This window comes from Photinus pyralis, unplaced genomic scaffold, assembly GCF_008802855.1.
Source record: "Photinus pyralis isolate 1611_PpyrPB1 unplaced genomic scaffold, Ppyr1.3 Ppyr1.4_LG6, whole genome shotgun sequence".
Taxonomy (NCBI): domain Eukaryota; kingdom Metazoa; phylum Arthropoda; class Insecta; order Coleoptera; family Lampyridae; genus Photinus; species Photinus pyralis.
Genome location: NW_022170663.1, coordinates 13,550,075 through 13,576,229, shown reverse-complemented (window position 1 = coordinate 13,576,229; position 26,155 = coordinate 13,550,075). Strand labels below are relative to the sequence as shown.

Below are 26,155 nucleotides of genomic sequence, written 5' to 3'. Positions count from 1 at the left end.
GTACCAGAGATAATTTAACCCACTACAAAAACTTTCCCAATTTGAATTTAAATGAGCAAATTTGACCAAAATTTCACATTTCTCCACGTCGGGCGCCAAATAAATAATGCTGTAGCAATGGCATGCGGTCACTATGACACCCATAAAACACCTATCCAGCTAGCTCAAAAATCAAGTTCCTCACAATAGCCAATTTGCATTAAACCCATAAAATATACTATACAGGTCGTAACTTGGGGGGCTCTAATACGAAACTGATATAAAACTGTTCATTTAAACACAGCACAAATTTATTCAATATTTGCTGTAATGAAACGTGGCGACAGTGCCAGTGACAAGAAACCATACATGCAAGCGCTTGATCAAACATTACTTCACATTTAGTTCAAAAGGGTAACCGGCCACGTTAAAACACTTTCTCTTCTGTATAATAGATTTCAATCTCTTCCATCCCATTTTATAACTCTATTATTAAAATATGCACAATTCTCAAATCTAGACGCCCACCTGCGACAAACATTTGTTTCAAATGAAATTAAGTGTTAGTGATAAGCAACTCTTATCTACGAAAGGAGAAAAAGCATGAGATAAACTTATTACAAATTACGCTAATGATGTTCCTTATCTTACAATACGTAAATTCTTAACAATTTAATAAATAAACAAATTAAAAAGCGGCTATTTAAATAAAAATTTGCTTCCCCCAAGTCCTTCTGTTTCCCGATCCAGAAAGTCTTGCAAATAGAACCCAAAATCGAATACAAACAATTGCACCGCGGCAGTTTGAACAACAAGGACGAATCTATGCTTCTTTTATTCATTAAAAAATTGTGTATGTCGGATTTAGCCAAAGAAAAATTAAAGAAACTGATCCTCAAGTGAAATTACGTAATGTTCACACGTTCGCGTTTACCCAAAAATCATCAACCTCACAAAATTCTCAAAAATTCTCACTTTTAATTTATGCCCATTGTCTTGCGAAAGGCAAATGCAAATTGGCAGTACTCGTGACCTCGGTACTTCGCCAGTATTATCAGAGAATTCGTGATGATAACGTTCCGGACAGTCGGCCTACTTTAACAGTTCGTTGTTACGTAATGTTGTCGATTAGGTTCAAGGTACGCGCTTATTAAGGAAAACTGGACGCACTAATTTGTGGCGAAGAGAAAGTTGTTAACTGAAGTGTTTTGTGAACTAAAGTTTTTTCTTGTTGCAGATCGTGATAATGGTGAACTTAGTTTAGGTGAGTAGCTCTTGTGACACGGTATTCACTACTGGTCACTACGTCACTGACATTTTGCTGTAGGTACCAGAAGGATGCATCAAAGTGTTAAATCGGATTATTTCGGACAAAAAAATGCGAAATCCTGAATTCGGCAGTACGTTCGCTAGTAATATTATTAAATTTAGTTTACGACAACCCTTAGGGTGTATAATGCAAAAGGCTTTGGAAAGCTTCTTGAAGCTGAAACGCTATAAATCTGAATCGTTTAGGCAACGTAAAAACTTTATAACCCGTTACTATCGTGATTTTACGTCTATCACCTCCAATTACTTTATTACTCCAATTGTTAAAGGTCGTGCAAGTGCGTTAATTGTAAATCTTGCACAATGGGCCTCATAAAAAACAATAAAGACTACCGAAACATCTCAATTTCCTATAAAATATAACGCACTACAAAAGTTGCATCTTGGATTTAATTTTCTTTGACAAGGGTTTTAGGGATATTGTCAGTATGGAGTGAGGTCCCTTCACTGTAGAAAGTATGAATCAATCGCGAAAAGTCGATTTGCCAATAGGTACGTCGCTTCAGACTGAAAACAATTGCGCAATTTTGACTGTGAAAAACGAGCACAAACATACGTAATGTGTTTGTTGTTTTGACTAATTCATAATTAAAATTTATATGGTTCTCATTAAGACAATGGCATCTTTTAAGCTTTGCAATTTACATTTAAAAAGAGGTACATACACAACGTAATTTAATTATCACCCAAATCGGGAGATTCGACAATCTCTACAAGTCATCAAGAAAGGTGAAAAATACAGGCTCTGTTTTTCCCATTACATTCACTAAGCCAAGCAAGCAACAATTACTACGACCGAGGAAAACTAGGAATTTTAATGAGCTGGTAACAGTAGAAGACAAAGCAGAAAAAAACATGGAATCCTTTTTTATTTATTTATTTTAATAAGCAAGGTACCTTCAGGTCCAGAAACGATTGGTACCTGCGAGTGAAAAATATTTTAGAGGGTAAAGTTGAACTTTTTTGAATTTTAAGGGTTAGAGCAGGTTAGCATTACATCTTATAATAGAACATTTACATGGTGTTTAGAGGGGCGATTTTCCAATAAATTGCGTGGCTAGTGGAATTTCAAGAACCAATCTGTAAGGTTTTGGTGGAATTGAAAGTTGCGCCTTTTAATTTCTGTAGAGCATTGTTTGATCACTGGGTTCTGGATGTCTGGGAGACAAAATGTCACAGTAAAAAAAGCCAAAGTTGGTATTTTAATTGGATATCTATCTATCTATCGGCATATTTGTGAAGTAGAGTGGTCAGGTACAAACTAATTAATTTGGTATAGTTGTTTTCCTCTCGTAAAACCAAAGAGGTCATCACACCATCTCCTGCAAAAGGACCCTCTTGCATATATGTTCTTGATATAGCTAAAAGGGTAAAGAAATTGAAAGGGTTGAACATAAACAATACCTGTAGTCAAAGGATAACTGAAGTCGATGGGAATTTCATTCAAAAATAAAACAAATGGCTTCCAAACGAGGTGAAATGAATAGCAGGGGAGTCTACGATTTACTCGAGCGTCGTAGAAGAAAAACAGTTGTATGAGTTAGGGTTTAATAAAGATCTAGGGCATTTAAAGGCACAACACCAACTTGGCTGAAAGCAGAATAATAATAATACTCAAATGCAAGGATACCTGGCGTTACTACCCTACTCCTTTTGTTCCCAAATCTCAAGAAAACACGAAGGGGGACAAAATTTAGGGACAACGACGAACTTATAGCATCTGTTGAGGGCCATTTTGTGGAAAAACCCAATGACTATTTTTATACTGGGATAAAGATGTTATTGAAACATTGTTAAATCTGTATTCAAAAGCAGGCGAACTATGTATATTAAAAAATAAAATTTTGTTCTTGTTTTCATGCTTCGTCCGGGAATATAAAAACGAGCCCTCGTAAATCGGTTGAGTACACCCTATATGTCCTATGGTTACTGGAAAAATTATATAAAAGGACAGTCGCAAATTTTGGAACTTCTCCGGACGTTATTTGAATACTACTTTAAATACGTACTCGGCTCCCCTTATTAAAACTTCAGTAAAAATATACAATGTGAATTAGTTATTTTCATATCTGTACCGAAAACCAATAGAAAATTACGCAAAAGAAAGATTAGGAACAAAATTCATAATTCCAGCTTATTCGGCATAAAAAAAGTCCAGAAAGCAGCATTCCAAATTAAGTTCCTAATTTAATTGTATTTGAATACAATTATAACTTAATTTGGCATGCACGTTGTATGTGGAACACTAATTAGGTCAAAATGACGTTTTAAATTTTAACGTATCTCGTTTTTTGTTGTAGTGAATACCTTGTTAATTTATAATCGTACTAACCTGCAAAAATCGTGCTGCGTTTACATTAGCGCTATAAATTCACTAAGGTAGTTATCGTTAGGGAAAGAAAGCAATGAGTTACTATAAGTGGATGCTTAGGTTTGATTGCTTGTATTGTACGGTAAATTGTAATATTTTCATAAACGCAATGTGAACATTGAGTTATGGATTTCACGAATGCAATAGGGATTTGTTGTGGGAGTAGGTACGTGACCAGTCTTTAGGTGTATATTATAATATATTGTTTTGCGTACCGTGAGGCAAGCTAGAGGAAATTATTGCTCGTGGTGTTTTAAATTTGAATGACTTATGGGAAATATATGGGACCACTAAGAAAAAATCAGGCCAGCAACAAGTAGCATGTTCCGACGCTTACAGAAGAAGTTAAATTTCGAGTTTAACAAGTGAAATTCTCAATTTCCAATTCCAATGGCAAGTGTCATCTACTACAAAAAAAAGTTAAATATAGCCACTTCAGCTGGTAGCGACAGCACTGGAAGAGAAACAAGGAAATGTTAGGTGCGTAAAGTTAGCACCACCAAGTTTTCCAATCGAGCTGAAATGTTGCACACGTTTAGGGCTATAATCATGCTATTTCGTGCTTTAATACCAAAATTCATGCTGCATAACAAAACAAGATATCTAAAAAAAACTGTTGGTGGTGCTAACTTTACACTAGCACCACCATGCTTTTTAATCTGTCTGTAATTTTGTCATAATTTAGTGCCCAATTCGTGATATTTCGTGCTGTAATACAAGAATTCGTGCTACATGTTGTAAAAAGTTATTGTAAATCAACTGTGGTGGTGCTAAATTTACACTAGCACAACCAAATTGTCCGTTTAAGATAAAACTTTAAAAAAATTTAGTGCTCAATTCGTGCTATTTCGTGCTGAAATTCCAGCATTCGTGCTACATATTTTAAGCAGTTATTAGAAAAAAACCGTGGTGGTGCTAACTTTACACTAGCACCACCATGTTTTATAATCTATTTGTAATTTTGTCATAATTTAGTGCTTATTTAGTGCTCTTTCGTGCTGTAATACAAGAATTTGTGCTACACGTTGTAAAAAGTTATTGTAAAAAACTGTGGTGGTGCTCAATTAACACTAGCACAACCAAGCTGTCCGATTGGGATAAAAACTAAAAAAAATTTGGTGTCCAATTCGTGCCATTTTGTGCTGCAATACAAGAATGCGTGCTATATATTTTAAACAGTTAATTAACCATTTAATTTCTAATTTTTGCTATTTTGTGCTAAAACTCAACCTCAAGCATTTGTGCTACACATCACAGAAGGTTATACCATAACTAGTTTTGATAGAAATTTCTATAAAAGTTCAATGTCTGCTAGAATACTTCTGCTTTGAAAGGTGAAGATGTATACTACTATTTGTAAAGTTATTTTGTTGTTTTACTCGTATGTAATTTCTAAAAAATCAATACATATTCTAACAAATATAATATATAAATGTATGTAAACAAAAAAAAAACAAATCTTTTAATTCCTATAACATAAACACACTTATACCGTGTAATAAAGAAGATGAGGGTTTACTACTTCCTCTGTTGTTGTTCTTAAAACTTTTGACTTGAGATCGTCAAAAATCTCCCATATTCCATCTATTCGACGACAATAAGACACATAGTGACCCATCGTTCCTTTTACAGGAGGAATGTAATGAACAACACCTCGTAAAGTATACACTGTATTATTTAGTGTTATTGTTGAAGGTATTTTTTTTAATTCACATAGATTGTTGAGATTACCTAAGGACATATCTAATTCTATAAAAATGTGAGGTCCTGGTTTGACCTCTTGTACAATTTTCCTTTGATACGATGAAATATTACTTAGCGCATCACTTTTAGATTTAGAGTTGACGTTTGTCTGAGCAAACTGTGTCATTGCAGAAGAAACACATTGAAAACAATCTTTCTCAGGCACTTTAAGTCCTTCCTTGATTGCAAACTCAAGATTCGCAATACCGTCTTCTAAAACAGTTTCTAAAATAGGGAAGATACCTATATTTCTGTTGATGTTTTCTCTTAAACAAAATTGATTGTTGCACCATCTACTTTCTGTGCCACTAGGGATGTCAGATAATAAGCTGTTAACTATATGTGTTACGTTGCACGCACAATCAATTAAAACAGTACCTCCTTTCAAAGTTGTTTTTGTGTAAATACTTTGAAGTAAATACGCCCGTTCTTGATATACTGCTTTTTTTGATCCATTTTTCAATAAGTATTTTTTCGGTACGATTTCGATTCATTTAGAATCGTGTCCAGTTGAAACTCTTCGTACCCGGCCTAAGTTAACAAATTCACTAAGTGCGTGATCGCGTTTCGGTTTTACCTTCAACTTGTCAAAGACGGAACTGGACGGACACTTGTTCCTAATCTGCGCTTCTGTCGCCGTAAAGTTTGCGAAATCCAGAAAGGTTGGGGGACTGGAATTAGAGGTAGCACCGGACGCACCCAGTAATAACAGTATATATAAACGGATGCGCATATTCGAAGAAACTGAAATCAAGATCGATCAACTACGCAATTTTGCTTGGTTTAAAGTACAAAATAGATTCATCTTTTATGGCTATCAGGAGTGACCTCAACTTTACAGGTTTCTTCTTTTTTGAAAATATTAATTTTACTAAATATTGAGATCGCGAAAATTCAAATGTTTCCTAGGTAGATCCCCAAGATCATGAAGATGTCGATACGCGAAACAGGTTCGAAGGAAAAGCCCATGAAAGGCAAGGGGCAAGAAGGGGGTGCGAAGGAATTCTACAAAAGGCGCACCCAAGAAGTCTCAAAGGAAAAAGCGTCAAGAAGACCCTGAGGATACTGAAAGGGATACAAGGAATCTTCTAGAAGGTTGGTAGAGAAGGCTACAAAGACGTCAATAAAAGAATTGAAAGACGCGTCCAAGTAATTTCAAAGGAGAAGCGCCCTGAGAACACTCAAGCTTAAAGGCATAATGTGAGTTGGCGTGAAGGAAACTTGGAGGTATTTTTTAAACATATAGGTAAAGTATATTTTACCCTTTTATCTTGATCGGGAGGCATAAGGGTGCTACTGCTAGTGTAAAGTTAGCTCAATCACACTTTTGGTGCTATATTTTTTTAAAATTTCAAGCACGAATGTTAGTTCTGCAGCACGAAATAGCACGAATTTAGCACTAAATGTTTTCAAAGTTTTATTACATTTGGACAGCGTGGTGGTGCTAGTGTAAAGTTAGCACCACCACGGTTTTTTTCTAATAACTGCTTAAAATATGTAGCACGAATGCTCGAATTTCAGCACGAAATAGCACGAATTGAGCACTAAATTTTTTTTACGTTTTATCTTAAACGGACAATTTGGTTGTGCTAGTGTAAATTTAGCACCACCACAGTTGATTTACAATAACTTTTTACAACATGTAGCACGAATTCTTGTATTACAGCACGAAATATCACGAATTGGGCACTAAATTATGACAAAATTACAGACAGATTAAAAAGCTTGGTGGTGCTAGTGTAAAGTTAGCACCACCAACAGTTTTTTTTAGATATCTTGTTTTGTTATGCAGCATGAATTTTGGTATTAAAGCACGAAATAGCACGATTATAGCACTAAACGTGTGCAACATTTCAGCTCGATTGGAAAACTTGGTGGTGCTAACTTTACGCACCTGGAAATGTTTAGAAAGTAGACTGGAAGATCTGCTACGAAATCTGAGCAAATTGTTCTTAGAAGAAGAATCTCTCAAGATTGTGTATAATCTTGAAAGGGAAAATATTACGCAAAATCAAGAAGAAATAATGATCGAAGGAGATCAAGAAGCATAAAGTTTCGCAAGGTTGAAAATAGAAGAAACATCGCTCAACAAAGCAAGTTGTGTTTTCTTTGTCTTCAACCAGGCCATTGGTCTAGTAGGTGTCCTGACCAAAGCCGGAAATGTAAGAAGGATGAATATGGCAAGAGTATATGCTTCTTCATCTGAAAAATTCCACAGTTTTCAAAGTTGAATCAAGTGAAGGCGAATGTTCATATTCACCTGTAAATGTTCAAAAGAAACATGATCGATCTGCACTTGATGAAGAAGATTCAATCACTACAACGGGTTCGTCAGATAATTTGCCGATAATCAAAAGCCTCGTCAAAGAACCAAAAGGAAATGAAGCTGTTCATCTCCTCGACAGCGTTGCATCATTCAGCATGATAGAAGAAGCTCACTGATTTGGGCCAAATGGAGAGCGATCAACTATCAAGAAAATTAAATCTACGTCCTCGCATTTTTGATGCGGAAGCTTTCCGTAAGAAGTACCCTCATCTCAGAGGAATGAAAGTAATGTCAGTGAATAACGTCCATCCGGAAATGGTCCTTGGTATGAAGGCATCAACACGGTTCACTACGCGTGAAATATTGCAACTGGATCCTGGGATAACCCCTGCACTCTGCAGCAATTGGATGGTATGGCAATTGATATTGCTAAGCAGTTTCACTACATGTCCCTGAGTCGAAAAATTATATCTAATTTAGAGCACATCATGGAAGAATTATTTCTCTTGAATCTTTTGGAGCGAAACCTGCTCCAATAACTCCAAAGTAAAGAAGATGAGATTGCTATGAAAATTCTTCAACTACAGTCAAGAAAGGCAATCGATGGGGAACTAAACTCCTGTGGAAGGATGACCCTTCAGTTACCACATTGCGGATAGATCTCCAGAATCAAAGATTACATTGATAAGGGTTATCTTGTCCCAAAATCTGCTGAGAGTGCGACCGGAAACGGTTCCGAAGCCAGCGAGGAATGCGGTTTGGGCACAGGCAGTGGCAAAAAAGGAAGAGAGTTCCAAAAAGACGCCATCAAAATACAAGATATGTGCAGAGTTTTGGAAGACGGAGGCTTCCCTTTAGTTAAATGGAATTCCCCATTGCAGGCAATACCTGAAAATTTATGTGAAGTGAAAAATAAAAATATTGTCAACAAGAGTGGAATTTCGTGTCAAAAGACATTAGGAATTCTATGGCATCCTGTGAGAGATTGCCTCAAGTTTAGTTTAAACTTCAACCGGATTCCAAAGTAATTTATGGAAGAAATAGGAAGGACAACCAGAAGGAAAATGACAAGGTTTGTTATGACTTTTTGATCCCCTTGGTTTTCTTGCAGCCATCAAGATGAAAGGATTGTTCATCCTACAGTTAGTTTGCAGATTCCAGACGATGATAGATTGGTACGACGAAATACAGGAAGCAGTTATACCATATTGGAAGAATTGGATCCAGGAATTGGAACAAGTCTCAACACTGAAAATCGAACGAATGATACAGCCAGGGATACAGCCCACTTAATCCTGAATGCTACGTCAATTCAACTCCACATTTTCCTCAGAATAAACACAGGGGAAAGTATTAAAGTTTAATTCGTTGCTGGAAAATTTTATGTTGGCCCAGTGAAACTATTCAGGACAATTCCAATAAGTTTAATCAGTCCGACATCTCTAATTTTTTGACAACTAAAAGAATGATTATTTGCCCCCGTTCACTTCATATGGGAGTAAGCTAGGAACGGATGGTAGGGCTCGTCAAAAAAATCTTGAATGAGCAACCCCAAAGGAGAACACCCTAAGAACATTCTTCTCAGTCGGTATTCTCAACTCCCGGCTGCTCACTTATATGTCAAATTCACCGGAAGACAACGGTGCCGTTACTCCAAATCACCTGCTCAACATTCCATGTGTAGGGGGTCCAACCATTGCAACAGAAATGGAAAACCGATCAATACTTAAAAAGTCCCGAAAGCACAGCCAGTTCTTAGTGGAATGTTTACGCAAACGATGGTCGAAGTACCTCCCATGGTTAGCCAAGAGGCAAAGAGTTTTGCGAACTCGATTCCTATGAAGTTACACCGGACGATGTGAGGAAGGAAGAATGTTATCAAATGGAAAACATTTTTCATTAAGTTTTGGTAAGGGAGAGATTTTTAGTCAGTTCGTGATAAGAGTTTGAAAATAATTATTCGATTTATGGTTTAAAAATATCCTTAAATTTTCACCACGGCAATAAGAATTTAAATTTCTTTAGTGTGATAAAAAGTAACTAAGAGTAATCCACATATCGAGGAGAAGTATTGAAGAATGTGCAATTTTCATAAAGTCAGTGAAAACTACGTGAATACACTTGTGTAAAAGGAATAGTGATAATTTGTCATCCACTGGAATAGTGAGAGTGATGACTACTTACAAAAAAAACTTTCGAGATTAGCATTACAATACATTTCAAATTTGTGAAAGTGAAGAAATAATCATTAGATTACCTTACCAATTGGTTACAATATAATTAAATGCATATTGGCCATTTAAAGGTGCAATAACAGTACGTAACACGTAATTTTTGTTTCCAGTTGGCCAATTTCGTAATAAATTAGATTCCGTACACAAGTGGAAACTGCAATGAAACCGGCAGCGCACGTCGTTACAATGTTATCGGCGTAGATCTGGCGTACGGAGGGCACTCGTACGGAAAATCTACTTTCCCTTTTGTGTAAAATTCGCCTAACTTATTTCTTATGAAAATTTAAACCCTATCATCATTCTCGCATGCTCGATAGGAGCCCAGAGACACACAAGACGCAATTTTCCTCCGAAAGGAAAATGTAAATCTTGCCTTCGCGAAGTGCCCAAGCATTTGACCACCAAACAGATCATTTTATTATGAGATTAAAGAGAGGTCAATAAAGGGGTAGGCATACAAATTGTATCGTCCTCTTATACAATAAAACACGTGCTTAAGCTTTGATCATGTCCGGAATTAAGCGCGCGCGCTCGGAATTAATTACCATACAATTTAAAAGCGACATTGCAAGAATCAATTAAGTTTAAATCCGCACTATGATCCTGTTTACGTACCGAATTACGGGATCGCTTCAAAAATCGCGTTGTCTTCTCGAGGTGCATTACGTGACGATTTTCGCTGCATTTACGAAAAAAAAGGGGCAAACTTACACGATTCCGAATTTAAATCACGTAATTCGGATTGTAAAGGACAATGTAACGCCAGTGAATTACAATTTTTAAAAGACCCCGGAGATTTAATCTGTATTTGGGGAATTTTATTTTTTTAACTACGTGCCGTAGTACGTACGAACTTTAAAATCGACATCAACTTGTTAGTGATCGTAATTTAGTTCTGCAAATGCATTTTTTATCATTAATGCATTAGTTCCACCTGCGATGGTGAATACTTCTGGATTCATTATCGATTTTGACGAATTAAGAGATCCCAAATCATTTTAAAACCCTTATTTTTTCTATTCAAAAACGCACCCTACTTTCCCCTGTCGGCTTTCTTCCTGACGTTCTTTAATGGTTGTGACAACTTTGTCTTAATGCCATCTATTGCGTCGATACGGTGTACTTTCCGCTCTAATTTTGAATTAGGCAAGTTAAAAAAATTGTGTCTGGTGAATAGAAAGGTTGAGGGAGGACAGTACCTTAAATCATGCGGTCTGGAGTCTTTTTTCAAAATTTTTTTTACCTAAACCTTTCAAAGCATCCTCCTGCGGGTGATGGTTGACTATTTGATGATGACGGAAATCACATTGGTAGCAGGCTTTTTGCGTATAAGGGGGTTGAACCTGGCAATAAAATTTTGACTTTCTAAGTGCGAACTCGAAAACTATTTACTAGTTCTAATTTTTTAAAATAATGAAGAAATCTACTACTATTTGGCGGGAAGTAATCGGCCTTCGAGGGTTAAAGCGGTGGTGTTTATTAGGGTAAATTAGGCCACGATGAAAATAATTATTTGGAAGTCCAGATATTTCGAGTGCCTATCGCGATTCTTTCTCAGTGGGACCACTGTGTAAAACATGTAATTTAAGCAATTGTAATAAAATTAGAGAGTACTTACGATGTGAAGTGAAGAAAATGAAAATTCAAAGGAATCTGGACTTTCTTTCATTTCACATTGTAAGTACTCTCTAATTTTATTACAATTGCTTAAATTACATGTTTTACACAGTGGTCCCACTGAGGAAGAGTCGCGATAGGCACTCGAAATATCTGGACTTCCAAATAAATTTTTGAATTACTTTCATCGTGGCCTTAACTTACCGTAATAATACTGATTCTACTACTACTCTTAAATTTCCCTATTCGAAGCTCCTATTTTAAATTAACACATTCGGATCCATTTACATAGGAAATTTGCCTGCATAAAAACAACATTTAATTACATCCCTGTTAATAGGCCCTTAAATAAATACATTGCACATAATTGCTGTATGTTTTCATAAGTCAATCTAAACAAATTGGTCTCGTTTAATAATCACGCGAAACTCTAATTACTATTTCACGTATATGAAAATTGTTTTCTCTTATGATTTAGATTATTAAACAGCTCAATACAAAACAATTTAATTTATACAATGAGAAATTGAAAATTGAACAATACCTTTCTGAAAACAATGCTTCCTGAATTCGGTGATTTCCTTCGCATACAAAATTGAATCGGTTTCCTCTGTGGAATGGATATTTCTTAGGTTACTCTAGCTCGAAATGGAGAGCAGTCAGATGTCTCAAAATTCTCGGTAAGATGGAAAAAGCAATGAAACTTTTTCGGACACTGAATTGCTGATTTTTGGCTACTAGATAACCAGGAAAATGTCGTCATTTTATATACTTGATTAATAGTGTTGGTCCAATCCAAATCAATCATGCTCAAAGGGAAAGGATTCGTTTTTTCATAGATTACTGCGCGAATTTATCCTGCATGAAGGAAAAAAATTCCAACAACGAATTTGATTGGTAGAACAAGATTCGCGCCATAAAGTGGCGTCGCGTCGGTCTCGAAACGTGAAGGAGTGGGGAAATTGTTTTCTGAGAGCATTCGCACGTGTACATTATCGAAGTTAAGTACTAAAAGTCTTAGCACCGGGTTGCGTGTTATGTTTTTTGAAGCACTTTTAGAAATTGTGGGGGACCCAAATAAACATTGGGTCAGATTGCCTATGCTGTAAATATGGATATAGAATCGTTTAGTTTAAAACACCCTAAGGTACGGTGATGGTGCGGCTGCCCAGTATACTGTGGAAAGCATCTTTCTAGGCCTTAAGTATTCCCTAAAAGTAGGCCTTGGATAAGGGTGGCGAACTTTTCGTTTGCCAAAACGGTCCAGTGAGTTTGTTTATCTAGAAATTAGCGTTTATTGCTGGATTTTAGCTACGTATTTGACAGCCAAAAACTTGTAGGGCGGGAGGAGCGGGGGTTCTTATGCAGTAACGCAATTATTGGTGTGTAGAACGCATGGCTCCGACGGCTAGTCTCAGGGCTTTGTTTTACATAATGTCGATCTTTTTTGGTTTTTCTTTGGACGAAAAGTCTGAGACTGAAGTATAGACATCCCAACTTACTCGAGTCATAAGCCGTTCAGTGATCTTTCACGTTTGGGCACGAGACTGCTGAAGTGTTTTGACCACGACAGTTTGTCATCTAGCATTAGATGTGACCTCTTTGACCACAGGGAATTCTATATCGGCTAGCTTAATTGCACCATAAATGTATGACGGTTTTTTTAAAAACCGTATACATTGCTTTTCTGCTAAGAATTAAGTAGTTTTTTTGGGATTGTATTTCAGTCTTTAACGTTTCTACTTTTTTTCTTTGCGTTTGTTTTTCACTCCGTGATTTCACCTTTCATCGCACTGTTCACATTTAAAATTGTTATCACCGCTGATCCCCTTCAATCTCAGGTAACCAAATACTAAACTTAAAAGATTCCCAACTTTGAACTGTACGACAAGGAGAAAGCATACATAGAAGGGGATCAGCGGTGATAACAATTTTAAATGTGAACCGTGCGATGAAAGGTGAAATCACGGAGTGAAAAACAAGCGCAAAGAAAAAAAATAGAAACGTTAAAGATTGAAATACAATCCCAAAAAAACTACTTAATTCTTAACCAAAAAGCAATGTCTACGGTTTTAAAATAGACCGTCAAACATTGTACTCCCTCCTACGATAAAAAAATACCACCGACGATTTAGTGCTGGTACGATTTTCAATTTTCTGGGCGATTTGGATTCTACAGGTCAAAATGTAAAAGAATTACCGATATATGTTAAGATCGTTTCGGTACGTCAAAAGTTATAGGTGAAAAACCATATTATAATGAAAAATAAACACAAAAAGCGCTCAAATCTGTTATTTAACAGCCATGGTTGTAATATTAGCATGGTTTAACCAAAGTTTAACTTGACTGTCAGTTTTTGATCAGAAGTATGCATATAATACAAAGTCGTCAGCGTATTGGATAACATCGGCTTCGCGCGATAGTGTACCAAACCAATCCAAGGTGTACAAGTTAAATAAAGTGGGACTCGGTATTGACCCTTGTGGTATACCGTCACCTACCAAATGCAGTCCAATTGCAGTATTTGTGAAAGTTCTGACATAAATCCGATGATTACGGTACAAATTTTTATATTCCTAGCTACCTGACTGGGGATATTTAAATGAAATTTTGTATGTAGGCACCTCGAGTAAAAGTAAAACTAATGCCAAATCAAGAAATTCGTTTTGCGCATGGGCAATCTAATTTTTAGTGCATTTCCACAAAAATTATAAAAAAATGCGCTAGTGTGGCCACTTTGTCTGTCCATTCGACTGCCCGTCCGTCTGTTCGTTCATCTGTCCGTCCGTCCGGTCGTAACTAGTTCTTTATCTTAAGAGCTATATGTTCTACTTTTTTCGCACGGTTCGTTATGGTGTCGAGGCTTGCACTGAGGAAGGATTTTTTTGTGCCGCTTGAGAAAGAAGTTATGGTGAAAAATCTATGTTTTTCATATATCATAATTTTACACTTTTGCCGTTTATTAACGATCCTAGAGATCGTTTATAATGTTGTATTACTGTCTGCCCGTGTGCAGTTGTGCGTTGTCCACGATAACTTTTGTATTTGTGCAATCCAATTTTCCTTTGTTAAGATATTTAAATGAACGGGAAACTAATGTCGAATCAAAACATTTGTTTTGCACATGCGCAATCCGTTTTCTTTATTTAAGAAGATATTTAAATGAAATGTGTGGAGGCACCTCGAATAAAGGTAAAAACTAAAGCCGAATCAAATAAATTTGTTTGGCTTATGCATAATTCGATCCGACTAAAAACACACAAAACAATAATTGTTGCGCATGCCCAAAACCCACATTCTTTATTTGTGAACCAATTCTTCTAAAATGTTAGTGTAGGATTCTTCTTATAAACTGAAATAGAAGTAGTAAGTCAAAAATAGATTGCACATATTATGCAACTTTAACTTTCTAATTTGTGGTCGGATTTTACCGAAATTTTAATAGAAGTTGCACCTTACAAATGGGAAATGAATGCAAGTGGAAATGGCCTTTTTGTAAATCGTTTACGATTACTTTTTTATTTTTATATTTCAAGACCGTTTTGAATAGGCCATCATTGGCTGATATTTAATATAATTTTCGAGATTCGATGAGCCTTGTACCGTTTGATAGCTTCCTTTCTCAAAACAATAACTTGATTACAGTCTTTATCCCACCATACTGGTGGCCGCTTTGTTAAAAGCCTGTAAGGCTCTTTTGCTTTAAAAATGAGTTATTATTTAGACTTATAGTGCACATACACAACGACAAAATGTTTATAACTGGACTCGTTTAAAACGTAATATTTCCTTTTCGGATGAGCTCCTGAATTTATTCGCTCTTTCCCGAAACATACGTACATTACTTTCCCAAATTTCACCAAACGTGGCACGTTGGCACATAAACGAATTTTATCACCGAAACGGTTATCTTGCGCGCAAAGAAACTATATTTTTACCAGTGAGCTTGAGGTTAAGACTCCCGTAACTAAAAACGGAATTATGCTATATCGCGGTCTCATCTGCAATCTCGAAATTAAATTTTTACTCGCAAATCTACGGTTAATCCCTACGCAGCGAATTAATTCCAAAAATCTCCCCGTAAGGATCCCTTCTATCCTTGCTCATTCCCACAAAATGGCTTCTTATAAATCACATCCCACGTATGACCAACGTATAATGTTGCATTTTTCACGATACTGAAATGCTTATTCAGTGGTTTGGAGTAGATAAGGCCAATTAAGATACCCATTTTAGCTCTAGTTACAGAGACATCTCGGACCTATTATTGAAACAATGCTCTACAGAAATTAAAAGACGCAGAAAGGACAGTCTTCACTTGCACCAAGTACTTACAGATTTATTCTTGAAATTCCACTATCCACGCAATTTATTAAAAAATCAGCCGACACCCTGTAAATTTTCTATATGTGATATCTCAACTGCTTTAATTCCCAAAATCTATATAAAATTCGAAGATTTAGAGTTACCGTTACACATTCACAATTCTATTGACATCGTCATTAACCAGGGTAGTTTTGGGAATCTTGCCGATCCCGTGACAGTCCACTGTGATAATTGAACCTTTGCCTTTAGTGTGGTTGGTTAGTGCATATAAATGGTAAAATAGTTCAGTTAGTGAAATCAGCATGAAATCTGGTACATTTGCGAACACCCTATATAACCAAGAAAGGAGCAAATTCTTGTAACTTATTTATACTCATACTAAGATATTTGGATTTCCATTATTAAATCGTCCTGAAGTATCCTATGAAAGTTATTGTGCTAATTTTTCAATTAAAATGTTCTTTGTAAATATTCATCTCTACGTGTAAGTTTTGGAAGTAAGTAATACATATTGAGCTCAATTGTTCATAACTTTATGAGGGGTTTCTACAATCATTATCATTGGTTCACTATCATTGGATAGTCAATAGAAACAAATGTATGGTTTCGTTGGTTAGTGACGCACAATAAACCTTTGTTTCTATTGGCTATTTCTAGATGATTGTATAAACCCACAATTAATGTTAAAAAATCAATTTATAACTTGTGTTGCCTGCTCAATTCTTTTCGCAAGGCCAAGTCTATTTTACAATTATTCAGGGTTCTCATTCCACGATCTCGATGGTCTCCCACGCTTGTCTTTATCTGTAGGTATCTTTCGAAACCCTGATTCTCTATTTGTCCACCTGGAACTTCAACAGATCAGTAAAGGCTTTGACTCATTTTCCAATTTCGTCGTCCTCAAAACTAATAAAGTGTCAGTTTTCGCAAGCAAAAGTTGGTCATTGAATAGTGAACTTGCATGCATAAAATGCAGAGCGATCACTTGCATTTATTTGCATTTGCATATGTGCTCGTCTACGTATACCAACAGCCGTAAATGCGTCTGGTATTATGTACAGTTACGTAATGTCAGTGGGACAAACGTAAATGGAAATAAGCGGCATTAACGCAGGTGTGGCCATCGCACAATATTCACGTGTTCTGTATTTACCGGCGGCGAAAACAATAATTAGACCCTTTTTTTTCCCCATATGCTCAAATGCATTCATTAGTTTACATGTAAATTTATGCCGACACATGCAAGTATTTAAAGGTGCCGTTTAATTAACGGTGGAAAATTTCTAATGCCACCTAAGAAAGTACGAAATATCCTTGCTAGGAATGTTGTATACTGCCATTTGAATAAAAACTAGTAAACGTGGTTGCTGCTGTAGTATTTGCCTTGGCCAATTAAACGAGGATGTTTGAAATAATCTAGCACAGCTCAACAAGAAAAACCGTATTTTATCGTGATGCTTGATTTTAATTAAGAAATTGATTACGTACGTGCTGCATTTTTATCCCGACCTGAATTTAGAGTTGGACATGACTCCAATTCAAGCTGAATTGTAAATGGCTTAAAGGGTTTTTGGTATCTAATTACATTTAATTCAATTCACTCAAATCAAACTCATATCAAATTGAACTTTGCGTTATACGAGTACCTACCAAGAGCTTCAAACATTACCTAAAAGTTACAAAAAAGAGCTTTAGTAGCAGATATACCTTTAATTCCTCAAGTTTAGGGCAAGAAGCCCTTGTACCCTCTTGCGTCATTTTTTGTTGCCAATATCAATTGCATCCACAAGGGGCTGTATTCCGAAATTTCTGATTTTACCAGAAACTTAACCTCGAAAATTTCCATCTATCGCTACACTTTTAAAAATCGCATTTAGGTAACATGTTCTCGTTCTTAAATGGCCCAAGTTGCAAGTCAGAATTTGAATTCCAGTATTTGGATATCGGCATATTTCGAGTTATAAATCGAAAATTGAAAATGTTGTGTCATAGCATGATAGTTAGCCTGAGCAATTGGAAAGATTTTTCTCGAAATTGCCTACTGATTGTGTCTTTTCTGTAATGACTCGGAATTGAGTTGGTGAAGTGGGCCTGAAAAATCTGATCTGATATGATTCGAACCATTCGAACCTTCATACCAACTTTGTCCCAAATTTGGGATCTACTCTCTCTTCTTTCTTGATAAGCAGCTTGTAAATGTAGTGTAACGTAAATTTTATTACGTGATTTATTGATTAACAATTAACTAACAATAAATTTATAACAGTCTTGAAATGAATTAGTTCATAACAGTAATTATTATTTATCACTCGCAATTTATAACACAACATGAGCGCATTGATGTTGGAACTCACTCGAAACACAATTCGATTTGCTTATATACCAAACAACATGCTTTCTAGAATGTTCTTCGAGTGCTCCCGAAAGCTTCCGACTGTTCTATAACAAACACGTCATATTTCCCCGAAAGAATGCGTCACATCCGCCTTTCATTGCTCCTAGATGTCTATCGGGATTTCTAGAATGTTCGCTTTTGTAATAACAAATCAAAATATTTAGATGTCGGATGGAGAACAATGAAAAACAGCGTTCTTGATGGGATAAATTAAAGAAAACAGTTTTAAAAAAATAAATGATGACTTCCTGCCAAGTATCATAATAGAGATTTACCTTTATAAGCACACGGTAAGATAAGGCAAATTAGAGGTCTGTCGGGGTGAATAACGGGGTTCTTGTTTGTACACTAGCAAAAATAAAAAAAAAGGGGAATGTAGTAGATAATAGTAAACCGGATAGGCCTTATTTAGATCTAGATCTGAAGGGTCAATATTAAATTTAAATCAATTTTTAGCACAAAGGGATTAACTCGTAGTCTGGAAAATTATCAAAATCAAAACACGCTTCCGCAGAACACAACGGAGCTATAATTGTTAAGTGACTATCAAACAAATGTAGCAATTACAATTCGATTGGATCGAAAACCAGTATGTAATCAAACGTTATATCAAGATAAAATTAGGAAAACATTTGCAGGACCTCTGCTTGCGAAACAAAGACCTACAGTAGGTAATAAACATCTTAACTACACGGGTTTACAAAGGAAATACCTAAATGGCGTAGAAATCAAATGGGAATTATTTAAACGGAATTTAAATTGTTATGAAAACGAACGTAACAGATTGCCGCGATTAGGGAATGCAATACCGAGATCGCGGGATCCCGAAATACCGGGATCCCGCAGCCTTTTTGCGGGATTAATCCCGCACATAAATGGAGCGGGATCCCGCGGGATTTGCGGGACTGAGGAACTTGTCGACCAAGAGGACGACACTGTTTACATTGGTAATGAAACGCATAGCGGAGAAGTTATTTTTTAAATAATTGTTAAACTTTTTCGTTAAAAATGTACTATGATTTTTGAGACACTTTAGAAGTTCACCTTTTTGTGCTTTACAGGTGATTTTTTTGAGTTCTAAGTTAGGCTGAAGGTACTTTTTTGTTGAATATTGTGATAATTAGCGATTTAGTTTAATACAGGAGTTAACTGCACAAAATTGCTTATTTGCCAATTTATTTAAAAATACCGAGATCCCGCAAATACCGGGATCCCGCGGGATTAACATCTAACGTTCCCGCAAATACCGGGATTGAGATTTTCCTGCGGGATTGCATTCCCTAGCCGCGATCCATCCTATAAATTTCTTCAGGATCTATATGTAATGAAATCGATGGCATATTTCTGAATTTACAATTTTACACAGCATCCATAAAATTGACAGGGACTAGATACCTTCAGAATTTAGAACTTACAAGCTGCATTAGCTACTGGATCTATAATATTTGCAAGATGTGCTAGATTTCCAAATTTACAGAATTTGCAGAATCTAAAGAACCTACAGAATGCTAAAAACCCACACCATTTAGAAAGCTTGCTCAATTTTTGAAAAAATCAAATCCGCACCTATAATAATGTTGGGTCACTCTGTATATGTGAATTTCAATTTTCTTTAAGCATACATAGGGTCGTTAATTTGACATTGAACAAAATTTTGATCATGGCATTTGAATTTGAAGCCAATGTGATCTTGTTTAAGAATTATTTGTTGATTAGTTTTGTAATAATCACTTAGTATTTTTACTTTATTTTACTGTTTATTTAAAAAGACATCTGGAAATAATGTTTTGTTCAATTTATCTCATTCAAATCCGGTCGTTGCGATAAGAATTTTGTCATTTCGTATCTTCGCATCTAAATAATGGCAAAAATACGGTCTCGAATGAACGTAATTACCTATCTCACGCGGTAATTTCGCTCTGCGAACTGGTAACTTACCACAAAAAATTCACAGATAAATTTCCGCTTTTACCTTTAGAGAAATACCACTGTTGAACTATTCCATTGGGGTATTAACATAAATTTCTTCCGGGGCAAGTTTATGATGTGGCTGCATTTAATGTGGAGAGAGACAGAGCTTGAGGTTGTTCTGTTGGCAAGTTTTCCGAGTTCGCCTAGAATGAATTCCTTAGCCTTCCATATTTTACTATTCGATGGTGGCGTTTCTAAAATACCTCGCCCTGTACTTGTTCCTTGAGATTCGTCCTGCTTCTATACCTAACGAAGATGAATAATCAACACTTGGATGAGGATCTGTACTTGTGCCTTTTACATAAACGAAAGTTAACAGGTTAACCACATTAAAGAGAAATGTAAATGATTCTTCAGAATTTGACTGTAATAATTACCTTCCAGAAAGGCATTGCCATGATAATTAAATATAATTACCGCCTTCGTTCCCAACTAGCGAAATTTAACATCAAATCGCATTATCTTAGTGTAGAAAGTATTAACATTACTAAAGAAGTATGTACACGCATCAAATTTTGTAGAGAATCATGGGAATTTTTTATCGGATTAAGTACATACGCGGTCGTGATAGAAAGCATGATCATTAATTATCTCAACAATTAAGCAAAAACGATGGTAACTGGCGGAGTAATTTTTAATATCTGCGGCATGCTGTTATTATGAATCATACGCGGTAAGTCGCACCTAACTAGGTTAGACGAATTATTTGCATTTATGGAGACGCTTACGCCTAGTAAATGTGGATGCCGAGCAACCTCCTACATGTCTTACCATAAAAAATTACTTGCTATTCGTACTGCATTTTATTTTTTACATAAACATATACGGTACAAGGTAAATAAGACGTTTCGCTGATACTGCCATTGTCCATGGGGTTAGTTGCTTACATTAAAAAGCAGACACTGACAGTTGAGTAGGTGCTTTGGCCAGAATTCGGAGAGCTTTACGTATACATTTAAACGCTTTCTGTTTATTATAAGTCTTTATTTTGACGGTAGTTCAATGGGCTGCTAGAAAACGTGGATTGCACCTCGTGAGCTTAGTAAAACAGTTTTCAAAAGGGAGTTAGGGACCACATCACTGGTCGTTTTGCTATTAGATAATTGAAGTTAATAACACCATTGACCAAGAAATGGTCGATGTGCAGAGAAAGGTGTACGCACAATGGAATTGACCTCAATGCTGATGCGTATGATTTAGAAATCGACGTGCTTCGGCGATTAGAATGACAGCGGAATATAAAAAGGCAGCATTGTACTTACATGTACAATTACGACAATGGCGAAGTTCACGATCATGGACGTGCGTCGCTATTTTAAAATTCATTAGGCGACATTACAAATTCTAACACTGTTGCAATTACCTTGTGTGCTTAATTATAAGAATAAATAAACGAAATAATACATAGTTAATTGTACGAGGTGAAAAATTTATTAAAACATGAAGTGGGACGTTTTTCAATTACACAATTTAATTAAGAGGCAAGGTAAAACATACATACTTGTTTTCGTTTTAATTTCCAGATCGAGATTTGTAATAAACCTTTTCCTTTTTTACCCATATATATTAGTTAATGGGCAAAGCACCTGTACTTCCCTAACCGACAAATTTAAACGGTTTTATCTCCTGTAGAATCCATAATTTCAAACAGTTCCAAGATTGGGCTACTAGTTCAAAAGTTACAGCCCTTTGAATTTTCTTTCGAAATTGGTTTCTAGTCTATAACTTTTGATTGAGAAGTCTGATCGAAAAAGTACGAATTGTTTTGGATTCTACGCACCAAAATTAATAAGAAAAAGTGTTTTCCCGAGAAATTTTGGTGTAGTCGATTTTTGGTAAAAAAGGAAGGTTATACACTGCTTTTTTGCCCCGAAAAAAAAATTGTGTCAGATCGTCCTGGGAAAAAATTTTTCTTATAGAACGTGGCCTGTAGAATCCATAATTTCAAACAGTTCCAAGATTGGGCTACTAGTTCAAAAGTTACAGCCCTTTGAAATTTCTTTCGAAATTGGTTTCTAGTCCATAACTTTTGATTGAGAAGTCCGATCGAAAAAGTACGAATTGTTTTGGATTCTACGCACCAAAATTAATAAGAAAAAGTGTTTTCCAGAGAAATTTTGGAGCTGTTGATTTTTGGTAAAAAAGGAAGGTTATATACTGCCTTTTTTTGAGCCCCGAAAAAAAAATTGTGTCAGATCGACCCGGAAAAAAAATTTTCTTATAGAATGTGGCCTGTAGAATCTATAATTTCAAACAATTCCAAGATTGGGCTACTAGTTCAAAAGTTACAGCCCTTTGAATTTTCTTTCGAAATTGGTTTCTAGTCCAAAACTTTTGATTGAGAAGTCCGATCGAAAAAGTACGAATTGTTTTGGATTCTACGCACCAAAATTAATAAGAAAAAGTGTTTTCCCGAGAAATTTTGGTGCAGTCGATTTTTGGTAAAAAAGGAAGGTTATACACTGCCTTTTTTTGAGCCCCGAAGAAAAAATTGTCTCGGATCGACCCGGAAAAAAATTTCTTATAGAATGTGGCCTGTAGAATCCATAATTTAAAACAGTTCCAAGATTGGGCCACTAGTTCAAAAGTTACAGCCCTTTTAATTTTCTTTCGAAATTGGTTTCTAGTCCAAAACCTTTGATTGAGAAGTCCGATCGAAAAAGTACGAATTGTTTTGGATTCTACGCACCGAAATTAATAACAAAAAGTGTTTTCCCGAGAAATTTTGGTGCAGTCAATTTTTGGTAAAAAAGGAAGGTTATACACTGCCTTTTTTTGAGCCCCGAAGAAAAAATTGTTTCAGATCGACCCGGAAAAAAATTTCCTTATAGAATGTGGCCTGTAGAATCCATAATTTCAAACAGATCCAAGATTGGGCTACTAGATCAGAGTTACAGCCCTTTGAATTTTCTTTCGAAATTGGTTTCTAGTCCATAACTTTTGATTGAGTAGTCCGATCGAAAAAGTACGAATTGTTTTGGATTCTACCTTAGAAATCTAAAAGGAACTAAGGTTACATTTCAAACGCAGGAATTTAGAGATTTTAGTTTATTTTGGAAATATTAGGAACCGCTTTCGAATCCTTGGTAACAGAATACGGTACACGGAAACGGTATAGATTTCCCAAAATAACACGAAGCCAAAACGGAAAAGATCCCCCTAAATCATGCTGTTACCGTATATAGAATTCCCAAAAAATATTGGACTGGAACTCCGGGGATAACGTTCCAAAATTAAATCATCTTTTTTCCCCAGATGTCCTACAAATCAGAGACAAATCTCAAAATCTATACTGATTAAGCGCGCTTCTAATGACACTAAGCACAATGTAATCATGCAAAGTTTACTGCAACGCTCGCTTTCGCTGAACATTGGGAAATTAAATCTCTCTATTTTAATTCAAAGAAGGAATGTGGTCAACCCCCTTCTAGGAAAAACTGATTGCACCCAGTCGTTATTTGCTCGACAGTAATGGTAAAACAATACGCTATCCTGGGTTTGGAAGCACTGCTTGCCTAATTTGTTTAATTTAACCACGAGTTAAATGCGACTTCGAAGCCAGTCAAGTGGAATTTTAGTTAAAATCGCAGGGATTGGCCGAGTGAGATGCGTTTATGCCGAACTTACTTCACGATTTTGAGACTACTCCTGAACGAGTGCTATATCGAAACACTTTCCACCTATTTTTGTTTAACAATGTTCGCCATTTAAGTGGAACTTTTGTTAAAATCGTAGACATTGGGAAAGTTTCTCGGTGCCACTGAGGGTAAACTTCGTTTCAACCTTTCCGAACGAATCAAATCGATCTAGATCGAATGTTGTCCAATTTTTGTACCAAATTTCGCTATTCATGTCGAATTTTGGTGAAAATTACGATTGGGTAGCGTTTTTGCCAACCTCACCTGATGTCATTGAGGGCAGAATTCCAAACGAGTCTCGAAAATAAACAACCGCGATTTCTATGTGTGGGCCACAGACGGGAACTCAACATTCACACTTCCCTATATTGAACCTACACCTATTTTTTATGACAGAGGATCATAACTAACGATTTCGTACAAGGCTACATTAATCTAATTAATTTAAAACACTTTTCATGTACCTCTTTCTACTTAATTTTTTTTGTAGAAAAAGCTATTCGAGCAGTTAATTTAAAGCATGCGTTTGATTATATTCGTGGCATTTTATTTGGTTTGAACAACAGAAGCATAATTCATGTAATATTGACAATTTTCACTTTTCAGTCCAAAATTGCAGTTTCGGAGACCCTCTCGTTATTGAAAACGTAGCTCTCAGACGAAACTCTTGTTTGATTCTGAAATAGGATGTTTATTTGACATATACTTCAGTACTTACCTGTCAATGTATTGAGACGTGGGTCCACGAATTAACCAGACAAGAGTATCGAGGTACCAGCAAAAACTCAATTAATCATCTTAGCACCTACGAACGGCCAATGTCATTGAAGTTGTTCGCAATCCGTTCAAGGCTCAATAAGTGCCGAGCTTAATGGCCATACGTATATGAAAAGAGATTGTACCAAGATTGATAGTAACAGGATGCAAAAATTCTTTGCCGCCCTTGTAAACGTTTTGCCATCACCATCTACGTTTTAACCTCGAACATCTGGCTGATGGTATATTACTAACAATAGGCGTGCCACTGTTGGTATTTGGAACATTTATCTTCCAGTGCCATTTTCCTGTATTGTTGGCGTAGATCAAGAAGAAAAATCGCGGGTAGGTCATCTGAAGTGGAACAAAAACGCACGTTAAAAAATGCATTACCGATTATAGAATTACAAATAGGCTTGAAGTAGGACAGTTATCTTGATTTCTTACTTCTCTATAATATAAAATTACAGTTTCAAACGCCTCGATCTGGTTTTTTCTGAAAAAAATGACCTATTTCTCGTTTCAGGTGCAGCATACCTATACTGTACGCGGAGCGAGCGTGATTCGATTCGGGTAAGTTTAACCCCATCAATTAATTTGCATAAATTCAAGTGCACCGGATTTGTCCTTAGACAAACTGTAATTAATGACTTGACTATCTAGTTAAATACATGGCACGCGTTCTAAATTAAGAAGTAGGATTGTTCCACGGTCGTTTCTTATTCTGTAGTAAAATGCGAAAATGAAAAAGATACTTATAGCGTGAGCATCGTCATCTTGCTGATCGAATCCGTCCGGTTTTCTAACGACATTTGACATGAAAATGGATAATTATCCTCATTACTGTAATTAAAACTCGATTAATTACGTTGGACACCTTATAAGCAGCAAAGAGACACCGCTGAAGTACAGTACGGAAGCGAAAGAGTTCAATATTACACCGCAAATGGTTTGAAAAAAAGGTTACGGACTTGCAATTTTGAATAAGTTGGTACCAAAGTTTGTACCGGCTCATTAAGTACGTAATCAAGACCACAAAAAGTTAAATGGTTATTATGTCATTGAAACATAAATGTAATTTATTGCTATCAAACTTTTCTATGCAATTAGTAAGGAATTTACAACTTTATTTTTAAATTTTAAACAATTCTTCGTTAATTAGTCTTCCCCAATTAATAGTTAATTGCTAACCTTAAGGACTTCCAGTTTCAACTTCTATTATAGCTTCATATAGCGATATTTATAGTGTTCTTAGATCAGATTACTTTTGAATTTCAGAAGGCAGTACAGTTGACAATTCCAGATCGGTTTTTCAACTACGCTAATATGTTTATTTATCCCCTTATCAAGTTTCAGTATTTAGTCCGGAAACGCAAAAAATCTACAAAATTCACAATTATTTTATTCAAAACGAGTTCTGTGTGCAATGGTACCACCTAGCCTGCTATAAAGGAAAATCCAAATATTGACTTATAACTTCTCAATTTGAGAGACTCGGTTGCCACGATCAACTTCCGAAAATTCCAAAG

At 36.0% G+C, this 26,155-nt stretch overlaps 1 protein-coding gene across 6 annotated transcripts in view; it reads left to right on the top strand.

The window, feature by feature from the left end:
* The window catches only part of LOC116174858 (flocculation protein FLO11-like), a 148,889-nt gene that overhangs the window by 54,379 nt on the left and 68,355 nt on the right, over positions 1-26,155 (top strand). For 5 of the 6 annotated variants that reach the window (XM_031492880.1, XM_031492879.1, XM_031492878.1 and 2 more), the window contains 2 exons: positions 1,217-1,243; positions 25,153-25,199. The gene's annotated coding sequence lies outside the window, so the exon portion shown is untranslated. The remainder of the gene's footprint in view (positions 1-1,216; positions 1,244-25,152; positions 25,200-26,155) is intronic. The other variant, XM_031492882.1, reaches the window with a different exon arrangement.